Raw genomic sequence first — 16,267 nt, 5'->3', positions numbered from 1 at the left:
TGGACTCCTTTTTATCTTGCATTAATAGAAATGCACAATAAAATAGGAATGTTAGAACTCGATGGTTAAAAGCAGGTCTTCCAGGCCATTATGAAGCTGCCCGACTCTGCTTCTGGCAATGTCTGCCTTCCTGTCTTTAGTGTATGTATGAAAGGGTGGGGAATGGAGGAGACTCTAATTTAATGCCAGAAAAATCATAAGATTTCTTCCATCCATTTATAAACTATTAATTGGATTCACTAATTTATGACAGTCTTAGGAGAATGATTTTCTCTGTCACTGAGAAGCGAATGCAAGTTCAAATCTAAGAACCTTGTATGAGTGGTGAAACTATCACTATTTATTTCTATGCCATTTCTTAATTTTTAAAGTACTTTCAAGATCTTTACAACAACACTCTCAGGTAGGTAGAAAAGGAGGTTTTATGTCCATTTAACAAGTGAGTAAACTTTCACAATAATCAACTAAATAAGCATATATTAAATGCCTATTAGCTTTTAGGCATTGTGTTAGGTGGTAGAGAAACAAAGAGAAAAATGAAATCCTCTGTCTTCAAGGTGCTTATATTCTTTTAAAAAAGATGATACTTTATTTTTCCAAATACATGCAAAGATAGTTTTCATCATTCACCTTTGCAAAACCTTAAGTTCCAAATTTTTCCCCCTTCCTCAAGAAAGCAAGCAATCTGATATAGGTTTGTCATGTTATACAAGAAAAATCATATCAAAAGGAAAAAAAAAAAAACATGAGGAAAAAAGCAAGCAAGCAAACAAACAACACAAAGAGGTAAAAATATGGTGCTTTGATCCACATTCAATCTCCATAGTTCTCTCCGGATGAGGATGGCATGTTCCACCCCAAATCTATTGGAATTGTCTTGAATCAAGGTGTTTGCATTCTATTAGTGAAAACAACATTTACATGTAGGCGTAAACACAAAAATATCTATAAAGAAAATGCAAAACAATTTGGGGACATTAATAATTGGGGATAAGGAGAGAAAGGTTTCATGTAAGATGTGGTATGAGCTTTGAAGTAAGCTAGGTATTCTTAGAGGCAGCTATAAAGAGTTCTAAATATGAGTGAAAGCCCACACTAAAGTGTAGGGATGAACATTGCAATGCCATGTGTGAAAAATATCAAGGATGGTTCACTTTGGTTGGGATAGAGGGGAGAAGGTAAAGGTAAGAAAGAGAAAGTGACTTGGGAAAAGTAGGTTGAAACTAAATTTCTAAGATTTAAATTTCAAACAGAAGCATTTTTCTTTGATCCTAGTGGGCTACTGGAACTTTTTTATTTTATTTTTTATTTTTTTGCTACTGGAACTTTTTGAACTGCCCATTTACAGATAGAACTTGTGCTTTACAAAAATCAATCTGGTCCGTGTTTGGATACAGAGAAGAGAGGCTGGGAGATCAAGTGAATCACGTGGAAGATCCTAACAATACTCTAAGTGAGAGATGATTATGGTTGGAATGAGAGGAATTAGGTTTAATTAAAGGAAAGGAAGCAGAAATTACTTACTTACCTGTATACATATTGCATTTTCCACAGAACATAAGCTCTCTGAAGCCAGGGACTGTTTTGCTTTTGTCTTTGTCTATATTATGCCTATGAGGAGTAGGCACTTAATAAATACTTGTTTTGTTGGAGAAAGAGAGTCTAGGAAGTGCCTAGTAAATGATTAATCATAATTATTTTTTTCAGAAAGGTTAAGTAGTTTAGTCAAGTTCAGCTAGGTCAGCTAGGTGGCACAATGGATAGAGCACTGAGCCTTTGGTCACCAATCTGACTCACACACTTACTAACTGTGTAACCCCGGGCAAGTCATTTAACCCTCAGTTTCCTCATCTGTAAAATGAATTGGAGAAGGCAATGGCCAACCACTACAGTGAATTTGCAAAGAAAACCCCCAATGGGGTCACGAGGAGTTGGGCATGACTGAACAATTACAACAGGATCATATAGCTAGTGAGATACAGTCTCAACTAAGGTCTCCTAACTCCAAGTCCAATGTATTCCCAGAATACCACTTTTCCTATATTCACTTTAATGGTCCATTATTTCTTTCTTTCTTTTTTCTTTTGTGTGTGTGTGTGTGTGTGTGTGTGTGTGTGTGTGTGAACTTATATAATGAGTACTACAGCAATGTAAATACAAGAATATAATAGTAAAATAAAATCAAACAAAATGAAATTTTGGTAATGAAATTTGACCTTAGACAAAAGTTGAGGAAATGAAACTGTCTTCCTAGAAGAGAAGGGAAATATGGATTAAAATGTTGCATATATCTCCAGATGTAATTATTGTATTCTGTTTGCTTATAGTTTCATTAACACTCTAAGGTATTAAATCATGTGTAAAAATGACTATTTTTAAAATTAAATTTGTTTTTAACTTGTTACTTTTCCCACTCTCTTATCTCTCAAAATCTTTTTTTTTTAATAGCCTTTTATTTACAGGTTATATGTATGGGTAACTTTACAGCATTAACAATTGCCAAACCTCTTGTTCCAATTTTTCACCTCTTACCCCCCACTCCCTCCCCCAGATGGCAGGATGACCAGTAGATGTTAAATATATTAAAATATAAATTAGATACACAATAAGTATACATGAATGGTCCATTATTTCATCAACATAAAAATGTCTTTCATCCCTGTGGAATTCTTATTCATCTCTTCTCACAATTTCTTCAGAGAAGTTTACCTGAATAGTAGAAATCATCCTTTGGAATTCTATGTGGTGATTGCCTGTAAAACATGTGAATTAGACACTTCAAAACTAGATGTCTCATAAACATCTGAAACTCATTGTGTTCCAAACTGAGCTTGTGTCCTTCCTCCAAATCCTCCCCTCTTTTTCTATTCCCACTGAGGACATTTTGAGTCATCCAGGTGCAAAAACTCAGTTCTGTCTTCAATACCTCTCTCTCATACCCTTAATTTGGAAAATCCCTCATCAAATCTTGTTCCAACCTTCATAAAATAACTTGAAAATGTCCTCCTCTCTCTTCACATTGCTCAGGCCTTCCTTGTTTTTTGTCTGAATTATTTCAGTAGCATTCTCAATGAGTGCTTTGCTCCAAGTCTTTCCTCACTCAAGCCATCAGCTATTCAGCTGTCAAATTGACCTTCTTAAAACATGTCTGATGGTGCAATACTTCCCATCATTTACACACAGTATCACTTAATGCATGCATGTACTATGAATGTCCGCATGCATAGATATACATGTCAGTGCAAAAAATGCAAAAAAATTACTTCAAAGTATTGGGTTCTTTTTTTTTTCATGCGGGGCGGGGGAGGATAGAGTAATTTACATGGAACAATAGATCTAGAACTGAATTGGATCTCAAAGAATGTCTGTTCAAATTCGTACATTTTACAGGTGAGAAAACTGAAGCTCCAAGAGATAAAAGGATTTATTCAAGATCACATTAGTCATTTGTATAAAAGAAGCAATTTGAACATAGGCTTTCTGACTTGTGAGACCCATGGGGAATTATAGTAATCAACCAATACATATTTACTAAGCATGTATCATATGCAGGAACTGTATCAAGTATGTAGAACAAGAACAAATTAGGAATCTGAGGAAAGTAGTTGTCTTTTATTTTTACTGCAGACTATAGTGCTTTGAATAATTAAGAAATATATATGTATTTTATATATATACATACAAATATACCTATATATATATATATCTTTTATAAGTATATGTTATAAAAGATATATCTTCTATATTGATGCATATCTATAAGACCTATGTGTACACATTTATTATATGTATATATATACACATATATATATGTTTTTTCAAATATATATATGTATGTGTATATCTGGGTGTGTATAGATAGAATTCTATATTAGTTTCTGAAGATCTACATAACTTCTGGATTCTCCTACTCTATATTGATGAGGAAAAACATTGGAAAGAAATATTTACCTTCATTTCCATGTAATTCATGCCTACAGAAATATATGGGATAGTTGTCAGTAATCAATTTCTAATCATTCTCAAGGCAAGGTCTAGTGTGTAAGGCCCAGTTTAAAATATGTCTACAAAAGAGTACAAATAGTTGGAAGGTGGTGACAGTGACATTCCTGTGATAGTGTTGCTTAGTTTTGTGACAAGAAAAATCAATATGGAAGGAGGAAGGCGATTGAGAGAGAGTATGGCATATTATTATGCCTTAGTAAGTATGGGATAAGACTCATCTGCACAGCATTAAGGATCACAGCAAAGACCAATTTTTGCTTTTGTTTCTCCTCTCCCAGCTCACAGCATGGTGTTATACTCATCATTGGATGTGCTTCCCAACATTCCTTTTTAGTGAAGCTACAGAACTTAGCTGAAATTAAAGGTGAACCAAGTATACTTCCATCCACATAATGGCTTATTTTGCTTCCTTCCACTTTTTTGTTGAAGTCAGCAACTATGGTCTTTATTATCTGTAGATAAATATCAGGATTTATCAATTGCAACATATTATCAATGATGGACTACACTGAGGAAGGAGTAAAAGGAATATCATGTAGGAGATAGATGTTTGAAGATACAGGTATTCTGAGCATGTGTCAAGAGCAAAAGATGAAGGAGAAACAACCCAAGTGCTGCCCTGGGATTTATAGAATAGCAAAAGACTTCTCCCCTTCCAACTTATCCACAACATACTCATATTCCTAAAAGAAATTTGTTCCATGCCATTTTGTTCATCAAAAGGTTTCAGTGACTTCTTCTTGCCTATAGGAAAACCATCACTATCACTACCACCACCACTATTACCTTCTCTTCTCTTTGAAATTTAAAGTTTTTCATAATCTGACTCCAAGATGAATTGGATAATTCATACTGGATAATTTGATATCAATAAGTTGATAAATTACATTTATCAACCCAATTCATATTGGATAATTGGATAATAATGAGTTGATAAATTATATTTATCAACCAGGGCAGCATCTTCTTTGCAACTTATTGTCTTAGAAAATTGCTTAGGTATCTGAATATTTAAATGACTTGCTCAGGGCCACTTAGCCAGTGCGAATAAGAAACAGAACTTAAACCTAGACCTTTGCTGGCCAAGAAGCTAACTCTATCCCATAAACCTTGCTGTCTCTAGCATTAAGGATTCAAAGAAAAAAAAATGAACTAGCCCTTATTATCAAAAAGTTCCCTTCTATTGCTGTAGGGATACAACATGAATGAATGAAATTGAGTGAATGAATGGAAAAAATATATTTAAGTATTTATTGTATACCAAACACTTTCTCTCTACTGGGAATACAAACACACAAGTGAAGTCAATTTCTTATCCCAAAGAACTTATATTCTACTGCAGTTGCCAGAGACAACACATTGTGGATTTGATGGCCAAGATTGGGACTTTGGTTTGAAAAGTTACAAGTATACTAAGTGTATAGATTTACAAAAACAAATTTACAAACTCTTTCTAGTAGCATTGATAGTGTTGATTTGGTTCTAGTCCTAGAACAGAAAACAAAGTAGTGAAAGATAAAAAATACTTGCAAGATAGCTGTGTGGCTGAGGAGAAGATAGCCAGAGAATTGAACAAAGCTTGCCTAGGAATGACCTAGACATATTATGTTTCTTAAGGTACTTGACAATTGACAGTGAAGGGAATGGTAACGTCGCTCTAAGAGTTCTGGATACAGTCACTGGTTTTTTGGTGCCAAAATAGTTGGGGACAAAGTAATCAGAAAGGGTATGTGTATCTATATATATGTTTTTTGAGAAGAAAACAAAAGAAAAAAAGAAAAAAAGGAGTAAACATCATGAGGAAGTGACTTAACAAGTAAGCAGTAAGGAGGTAAGGGAAGATGTCCCCCAGAAAGTGTCACCTGAGGTGAGCAACAAAGTAAGATAAAGGTTCTGAGTTTTGAAAAATGACTTAAATGTACACTGGGAGAGTCAAAGTATAGCATTCAGGAAATATCTAATGGTCTACTTTGGCTAAAATATTCAAGATGGTGAGTGGTCTGGGGCAAGACTGAAAAGTCAAGAGACAATATGGAGAGCATTTCAAATCACTCTATGGAGTTTGTATTTTATTTTTCAGAATAGGTAACCACAAAAGATTTTTGAGTGACATGATCAAACCTGTCACTCACTCAGACACCTAGCATTTATTAAGTATCTATTGTATGCATGCTATGGAATAAATATTGTAGTATCAAGAAGGAGGATAGGTTAGAGAGAAGGAGGTACTGACTACATGGAGACTAATTAGAAGGCCATTGATATAGTCTAGGCTGATGGAGGGGGCAACATTAGAAGTGATCTTTTGAAAGTAGAGAAAGAGGCAAATACTAATGCTTTTGTGGAGATGGGAAGCTTGACTAAGTAATTCAAATGTATATTATGCAGTGCAGAGACTATTTTTGTATCTTGCCTTATCTTTCTGTTACCTTCTTGCTGGTTAATTCTCCCTTCACTAGCATTTAGACCAGAGAGAGAGGAAAGAAAATGAATAAAGAACTGAATTCCATCAAAGAATATTGGTAGCTAATAGCTCCAATAATGGCTTAGTAGAAAGAGAGAGATGTATAACCGTTTCACTTATCAAACATGAAATCAGTTAATTGGCTCTTTATAAGGAGTAAGCAGTTCTGTTCTATAATAAAGACTGCTCAGTCAGTCCTTCACTAGAGGTGGTAAAATGACATCAACAGAATTAAGAAAGAATACAGAAAGGTGAATTTTTAAAAGGACAGTGGCAGGATCTAAAAGGTTTATCCCCCACATAGGTATTTGGAAGAAACAAAGGCGATGCTTTCAGGAGGAGATTAAATCAAATGAATGATTTTTGGATCCCTTTAGGAGATCATCAAAATGTGAAATGTGAACTCACCTGGGATCACCAAGTCATATAAATCTGCAGAATCTCTGAAAGGCCAGGGGACTCATTGGACACTTGTCTCTATCATAACACATCTAAGTAGTCATTCATTCTTTATTTGCATACTTACTGTCCCCTATTTCCTGAGAAAGTTTTAATTGTTAGGAAGTCTTTTCCTTGACCATCTTGTCACACCATTAATTCATATTGAGCTTCTCATCCACTGAACTTTAACGGGGAATTGTGGTGAGAAGAGATTTGTTTTATACACAATTTCACATCTTCCATATTGTATGGGTATTGGTTTTTGTAATCTGAGTGCAGGAAATTGTAGAAAGGGGCCCTTCATTTACATTCAAGTAGGAGAACAAAGAAAGCCTGAATCTGCCATTAAAGATTGTGAGGTTTCCAAAGCATCTTGATCTATTGTTTGGGGAGGTCCAGAGGGTTCCCAATAAATCAGCCTGATTCCTTTGGAACTCAACAAGCTGCTCTAGGGAACTGGTAGCTTTGTTGATAATAACCAATATACTAAGGTGACTTTTTATATTAAAAACAAAACACTGGGCCAGAAAATATTTTCCACATGGAAAATGAACAATGGTGAGGGGAGACTGGCCTTTATTATGTCTTCTGAGCAAATAAGCAAAAATCAAACCCAAATTTCATATGCATATGACAATAATAACTTTTGATGAATAAAAGTCAAAAGTTAAGTTCTAAAATGCTACTAACTAGCCTCATGAACTTGAACAACTCATTCTCAAACTCTTACGTTCCTTCTTTATAAAAAAAAGGGGGGTAATAACACATTGGAACACACTGAAAATTGTGTGGTATCTGGAGTGAGAGGTTGTTATTGTTCAGTCATGTCCAACTCTTTGTGACCGCATTTGAAATTTTCTTGACTAAGTTACTGGAATGGTTTGCCATTTCTTTCTCCAGCCCATTTTACAGATGAAGAAACTGAGGCAAACAGGATGAAGTGATTCACCTAGCATCACATAGCTAAGAGGCCAGATTTGAACTCTGGAAAATGTCTTCCCAACTCCTGATCTGGCACTCTACCCACTGTACCAAATGACTGCCCCTGGTGTGAGAGGACTTGAGTTCAAATTCTATTTTGACTGTGTACTAGTTTCATGACCTGTGACTAGTAACTCATTAAACCTTTCGAGGTCTCACTTTCTTCATCTGTATCATGAGAGAGCTAGAGCAGGGATCTTTTATTTCATTGCAGCAATAAGAACAATGGATCTGAAAGTTAGGAAATCCGGGGTTCAGATATAGTTTCAGACACTTGCTCTATTACTCCAGGGTAAGTTACTTAATCTTTGCCTGCTTTAGTTTCCTCATCTGTAAAATAGAAATAATATGATGTATATAACATAAATATAATGCATGTGTATATAATATAATATAATATAAGAAATATAATATAGAAATAACATTAGCACCTACCACCCAGGATTATTGTGAAGAGAAAATGTGATATTTGAAAAGTACTAGCTATGTAATCATAATTTATTACTTTATTGACCTAGGTGCTCTTTTCACTGATGCAAATGGCAACCTCTGTTTTCCTTAACGGAGAGTCCTTGCTGTTTGTTGTGACCCAGAAAATCAATTGTTGTCATCCTGTGGCCAACACAGTAGTGAATCACTTTGACCTTGGCCTGTCCCTTAAATAAAGGATGCAGAGACAACCACTAAGGCATGCTTGAAGCCACAGTTATAACCAGCTATTGTTTAACCTAAGAAATGCAAAAGGGATGCAGCAAGGCACACTTTCTCATACACTTCCCATTCCAACCTGTCATCCATTGTAGCCATTTTCTTGCCATTCTTCCTCCTGCCATGCTTTCTTGGTCACTGAACCTCAGAGATGCTGAAAGACTTCATCTTCCCAGTTTTGAAACTGAACTGTTCTGGTTGGTAAGAAAATAAGCATCGAGTCATGCATCCCCTTATATTGAATTCACCCCAAACTAGACCTTGGAGAGTGAATAGAGTGCTTGGCCAGAAAACAAGATGATCTGAATTCAAATCCAGCCTCAGACACTTACTAGCTATGAGATCTTAGGCAAGTCACTTACTCCTGTTTCCTTCAGATTCCTCATTTGGAAAATGATCTGAAGAAGGAATGGTAAACCCCTCCAGTATCTTTGCCAATAAAGCCACAAATGAGGTAACAAAGCATCAAGTACAACTGAAAAATGGCAAAATAACAACAAAGGCCTAGACTTTGTTTCCTTTCCATTCTACCATCCACTCTATTCCCTTGCCATCCACCCCGCCTCATATTTACTTTCCATCTCTTCCTTTGGGAATCGTAATCAAATTAATTCTACTGTTGCCTCTTGAAAGGAGGTGTTAATCAACTGCTGTATTTCTTCACATCCCATCCTTTGACCTTGCCAGACCAAAATACCCTTTGCTGTTCCATCTCTCCCCCACTGGAATGTGATCTCCTTGTGGGCAGGAACTGTCTCAGCTTTGCTCTTGGATCGGCATCACTTAGTCCAGTGACTGGCACATGTAAGAACTGACAAAATGCTTTTCATTCACTACGTTTATTCATACTGGGCCACAGCTGTGAAATATGAGGAAGCGTTCACCTAGTAGTCTCCTATTTGTAATCATGGATGAATATGTGATGTGTTTAGTTGTTTGTATACTTCTGAAGGACTAAAACTTCTGGCAGTGCCCTGGGGCAAAGCCCCATAGCTCATATCAGTTAAGACTCTCCTGGAATGTTTTGTACAGTGGAAGGACCTTCTAGAACTTGTATTCCACTCTCACGCACTTTGAGAATTCAGTCACTTGTGCTATATAAAGGCATGTTATTTTTAAGAGTAAGACATGGCATAGAACAGAGGTGTTAAACACGTGGCCCATAAAACTCCAGAGTGCAGCCTGCATCAGATTAAAATGTAATTGGGGAATTTTGACAAAATTAAAAAAGAGGGGGGAGTAGCTAGGAGTTTCAGTGAAAGTTGTGATTTCCTACGTTCAAATTGGACTTTGAATATTTACTAGCTGTGCGATTCTCAGCAAGTCATTTAACCCCAATTACCTCAGTTTCCTCATCTGTAAAATGAGCTGGAGAAAGAAACTCACTCCAATGTTTTTGCCAAGAAAACCTTGAATGGGATCTCAAAGAGTCAGATATTACTGGAAACATCTGAACAAAAACAGTAAAACATGGATAACATATATGCAGCATAAAGATGTTAGGTGGCTTGAAGGAAAGCAGGAAAGACATTTCTTGCCTTTTCCCTTCCCCTTTTCTCCAAGGGAGATTTTGATTGTGGCCAGAAAAGGTAGCAGGAGATCAGGGCCAAAATATTAGCCACTCTGATCTCCTCTAGACTGCACTAGTCTAGAATTGTATCTATCTGCTCTCTCAAATATTATTGGTTTAGGAGATGCGGTCTTCAAGTTCAAGCTAAACTTCTGATAGCTGCCTCTTTAATAGTGGGAATCAGTACCCCAGACTGTATTCAAGATAACCCCTTTCTCACCAATTAGCAATTCCACTATGAACACATATAGTACATGGCAAAGGAGCCCATTTATCCAAATCATAGCAAAACAGATGTCAGAGAAAGTCTACATGGGAGAGTTGTATCAGACTCCTTTGGGATCTATTGGGATCTCTACCATCTATTGGGAGCAAGATAATTCAGAGAGAGAGAGAGAGAGAGAGAGAGAGAGAGAGAGAGAGACAGACAGACATACAGACACACACATAGAGAGAGAGAGACAGAGAGACAGAGGCAGACAGACAAAGAGAAAGAGACACACACACATACAGACACACAGAGAGAGAGAGACACAGAGACAGAGAGACAGACAGACAAAGAGAAAGAGACAGACACACAGAGAGACAGAGATAGACAGAGAGACAACTCCACACACACACACACACACACACACACACACACACACAGAGAGAGAGAGAGAGAGTGTGTGTGTTCCAGTTCTTACCCAAAGAAGAAAGCCCCTAAAATCTTTAGTGTAGCAAGCTGGGGATATCTGGGGAGCCCACTGCTTTTCCCATGTGCTGCCTTGCACACAGTAAGTGCTCAGTAAATGCTTGTTTAATTCACTTGAAGCTTAACTATATTCAGAATTTGCTTATGTCAAGGTTTAAGGTAAAAGCAACATTCATTTTTGGTCATTAAGCCGTGTCACTCCAAATACTGATGGTACATACACCACTGAAATGATTCATTTTAATGCTTACTTTTGCAGGGTGAACCATTAGCTTGATTTATTGGGAAACAGCAAACTTATTTAATTGGAGCAGACACCCTGCTGTCAGGGATTTGACAGTAATGATGTTTTTGGTTGCTTTTCAGTGACTGAAATTAACATTATCCATTTGTTAAGTTAATTCTTAGATGAATATTGTCAATAAATAACTGAATGACTGCAGTGGATAAAGGAAGAGAAATTATTGACATCAGAAGCCTCAACCTTGTCAAAATAAGGCATATGGCTATAAATTTTTCTTATTTTTCCCCTGGAATATTTATAGCTGATCTTATTTCTGTAAACTCATATAGTAAATTTAAAAACCCAGATAGGGTAGCCCTTGTAAGCTGTAGAGAATGAGCTTGGACTTAGATTGTCAGTGGGACTTTACATATGAGTTCCTTCTCTTCTCTGGGTCTACATCCTCTTACTGAGAAATGAGGAGATTAGGCAAGAGGATTTTTATAGTCTCTTCCAGCTTTAACTGGATAATCTCACATTTGCTTCAACTTTTAGCTGATTTGTGTAAATAGCAGTTCCTGTAGTATTCTCACTCCGTAGGCATTGCCAAAATTCTGCTTTTAGCCACAGTTTATTTAACCATTCTCCAAATTCTCTAGTTTATACATGAAGCTGTATCCTCTCCTTTTGAAGTGAGAGATTGTCATCATCATCATCATCATCATCATCATCACTAACATTTATATAGCACCTATTATGGGTCAGGCACTACACTAAGAGCTTTATAAATATGATATCCTCAAAACAATCCTGGGAGAGAGGGGCTCTTATTACATTCATTTTAAAGATGAGGAAACTGAGGAAGACAAGTTTAATCACTTAACCAGGGTTGCATATCCAGTATATCTGAGGCAGTATTTGAAGTCAGGTCTTACTTTCTTTAGGTCCACTGCTCTAAGTACTGCACAACCTAACTGCTCCAGAGAGATGGTCCAGGGGAACTGTTTTCACCATCAATTTTTTTTTTTGGCCAAGAAACCATTTAGTTTGGGGGATTGCATTCATGTATTATCTATCTGAAAAACAGAGTTTTGACAATGTATCATGCTTTGAAAGCCCAAGTTATTTCACAAATGGATAGTCTATTATCAGTTTGGAAATGAGCATTGAATGATTTCATTCCATTGAAAATTTTAGGTAAAACAAAAGATGTGGAATATATCTTCCATTTTTTCCCTTTTTTTCCTCTCATCTTCCTCTTTTCCTTCTTCCTTTCCCCCCAACACTGTCTCACCACCCCCCTTTATCTTTCTTATTTATCCCTGATCTTCCCTTCTTCCCTCTTTCTTGTTTTATCCTTCTCCCTATTATTCTTCAGTTATAATGATCAATGTTACTAGTAACAGAAAACAACTTTGTTCCAGAATTCTGATTTTGTAAGCCTCTTTCTAGTTCCATCCCATATCTCTCCCCTGTTTCTCTAGAAGCAAACGCCTTTTGGAAATTGACTTCTAGATATCATACATTGTCTAAAATTCAATTTCTCTAAAACTGAATTGGTATCTTTCTCTCAACTTCTCAATTTCCATTTCCGTTTAATTCATACTGTTGAAAGTCTGTTGAAAGACAGAAAACTTTATTTTTTTTTAAATAGTAGCTTCACTAGTGTGGGTATCCCTTCTACCAAGACAGCTATAGATACTCAAGGTCTTCCTTGAATAGTGATACCTTATTCCCTGTGCCATTTCCCCATCCCAATATGTTTTTTATATAAAAAGATTTGTTTTTCATAAGGTAAGGATTACAATAGAACAGAATGCCATTTTTCCATGATCTTGAGTTCTATCAAAGGCCTTCCTCATGATTATTTGAAGAAACCCCAATTTAGAAAGATTATCCCATTTGCTCAAAGTCATGGAGCTAGAAAGAGGAAGGACCAACATACAAACACATCTTTACAACTGCCTTTGGAATTCTTTCCATTGCCCCATGCTGTCTCTTTGAAGAGCTCTAAGGGATCTTCTAATTCATATAATTCTTTATTCAATTTATTTGGTCTGAGATAAAATATAATCCCTTTGGTATTAGTACATTTTTTATCACCTTTTCAACATAACCATCAAGAGCTTACATGGTACTGATGATTTATTTCAAAGAATACATGTTCCCAGTATTGCTCTTTTTTATTTACTTTCAGTTTTTTGGAGGCATTCAGGGTTAGGTGACTTGCCCATATTTATATAGCCAATAAATGTCTAAGACCAAATTTGAATCCAGGTCCCACTGACATCAGAGCTGGCACTCTAGTTACTGCACCACTTAGCTTCCCCTCCAATATTATTCTTAATATTATACTTTCTATGTTATTCTTAGTTCACCAGTATCCCAAGTTTTACTGTTTTCATCTTCATATAAGTTTGTAAAATTCTATGTTGCTCAGAATTCTTACTTGTTCTAATTTTATCCAATTTGTGCAAAAGCAGTGGATTTTAAAGATTTACATTGAATTTTCTCTTTTGCATTAAAATGCAGTATATCTAAAATGATAAAAGACCCTCAAACCATGCAATTCACTCACTAAACCATGTTATTTAAGTTCTTCATACCTAATACATATTGATATTGCTGTTTTAATCAGTGTTAATCTTAACCTTGTCTCATTTTACTGAAAAAAGATGAGACCATTCACCAACTTCCCTCTTTCTCCCCTCCTTAGTTCCAATCATTCAGATACCCTTCACCACTACCTCCTCCTTTACCCTTGTTTCACAGGATAAGGGGAGGGAACTTCTCCTAGCCAAGACAAACTCCTCTCCATGTTATTCGATTCTATCTGCTAGCAGATTATCCCCTCTATCATCTCTACTTTCTCTTATCTTCAATCTCTCCCTTCCTACTGGTTGCTTTCCTCCTACCCACAAATATGCCCATCTTCTTCATACTCAGAAAACATTAAATTGATTTATATCCCTGCTATCTATTGCGTGAGACATTTCCTCCTTTTTGTGTGTCTAAATTCATCCAGATGGCCATCAACAATAGAGACCTCTACTTCCTTTTCTCCGATTCTCTTAAAATCTCTACTGTTTGGCTTCTGCCCTCATTGTTCATATCCAGTTGTTTTTCAGACATGTATGATATTTTGTGACCCCATTTGAGGTTTTCTTGAAAAAGATTTTGGAATAGTTTGTTATTTTTTCTCCAACTCATTTTACAACTGGGGAAACTGGGGCAAAAGAGGGTAAAGTGATTTGCTCAGGGTCACAGAACCAGAAAATGTCTGAAGCTATATTTGAACTCAGAAAGACTCATCTTCCTAACTCCAATACCCTATTCTATCTGCTATGCTACCTAGCCACATCTCATCATTCAATATAAATTTTTCTAAAGACTTCTTAATTGCCAAATAAAACAAACCTTTTCAACAACAAGCTTTTTGACTTCTATGTTGCTGTTGACACTGCCACTCACTTCTAGTTATTTTCTGTTTTCTAAATTTTTTGTACACTCCCTTCTTTTGATTCTCCTTCTGTCAATTTGACTTCTCCTTCCCATTGTCCTTTGATGAATCCTCATCTAGGTCATGATCTCTAAATGCTGACATCTGTCAGGGCTCTATCCTACATTCTCTTCTCTATATATCCTATTTCACTTAGTAATCTCTTTGTCCCCCAGGGATTCCATTATCATCTACATGCTGATGCTTCTTAAATTTACTTCTCCATCCCTAGTGTTTCTGTTGACCTCCAGACTTGCATTTCCCATTGCCCAGTGCATATCTCAAAATGGATGTCTCATGGACATCTTTAATTCAACATATCCAAAATATAATTCTTTATCTTTTCTCCTCAATTCATCTCCAACTTGCCTTTTATTGCTGAAGAGACCATTCTTGGAGTTTAAGATTGAATAAACCTCTTGACGTTTCTCTGAAAAGATTTTCCATTTCTTTGAATCTAGACCTTTCTACTGGTTGTTCCTCATGCCTTAAATCTTTCTCCTCATTTCCACCTCCTGGCTTTCCAGGCTTCTCTCAAGTGCCAGGTAAAATCACACTGTCTACAGGAAGCCCTCCTCAAGTCCTCTTTAATGATAGTGTGCTATATATATATATCTTGATTAAACATAGTAGTTTATTTTTATATGTATTCCACTATTAGACTTTGAGTTCCTTGAGATCGAGTACAATCCTTTACCATTTTTCTTAATAGCTGCAGAGTTTAGTACAATACCTGGCAAATACTAGCCACTTCATAAATGTTTATTGACTCACTATTTCCTGGGTTACTGAGAGTTTAAGTGACTTGTCCATGGTCACACAGCCAGGCTATTATAGGGGAAGGACATAAATACATTTCTCTCTGACTCCTGAGCTTAGTCTCTATTCATTGTTCCCTATTCTACACTGCTTCTTAAACAAATCACATACCAATGATAATATAGATAGATAGGAAGTATGTTTTTATCTTTATTTTGTGGCTATCTTTTCTATTCTATCACCTTAAAATTCTTGCCACAGGGCCAAGATCCCATGAATTAAACCTGGAGCTTTTTTAGAGCATGCAAGGTTCAACTGTTCTGCAGGGGGGAGGCCTGAAAGAGTATCTGCTATTAAAAGATAATATTGAAGGCAGCACCAGTGCAAAGCCTGAAAAATGGATCAATTAGGAATCTCTTCTTATATCCCTGGGACCAGTAACACTTCAATTAAAAATGGAATCTGCTGCTGTTAATAAGTATTATTAAATGAAGAAAATAAGAGTAGCATGCACTTTCATTTCAAATTTATATGCCCAAGGCACAGCCAGAAACGAACATGTGAGGTCACAAAGTGAATTTTCTCATGACCACATGAATTCTCTTGCACTAAATTGATCCTATAACAACCTTATCCACACTTTGAGCTTTCCTAATCTATCAACAAGCTCCTGTCTTCCTGTATGTAAGAAATGAGTACATTGTGGGAAGCTCAGACTCAGCATCTCCAAAAGAGAGCACATTATCTTGCTCCCACCCCTGCCAAAATCATCCTCAGCTTCGGAACTTCCTTATTATTCTTGAGGGCATCTCCATCCTTCTAGACAGCCAGGCTTAAATTCTTGGTATCAGCCTTTAGTTTTCACTCATATTCCTCCCATATTTCCAATCTGTTATCCATTCTTCTTGGTTCTATCTTAATTA

This window comes from Sarcophilus harrisii, chromosome 5, assembly GCF_902635505.1.
Source record: "Sarcophilus harrisii chromosome 5, mSarHar1.11, whole genome shotgun sequence".
Classification (NCBI taxonomy): Eukaryota; Metazoa; Chordata; class Mammalia; order Dasyuromorphia; family Dasyuridae; genus Sarcophilus; species Sarcophilus harrisii.
This window is presented reverse-complemented; position numbering follows the sequence as displayed.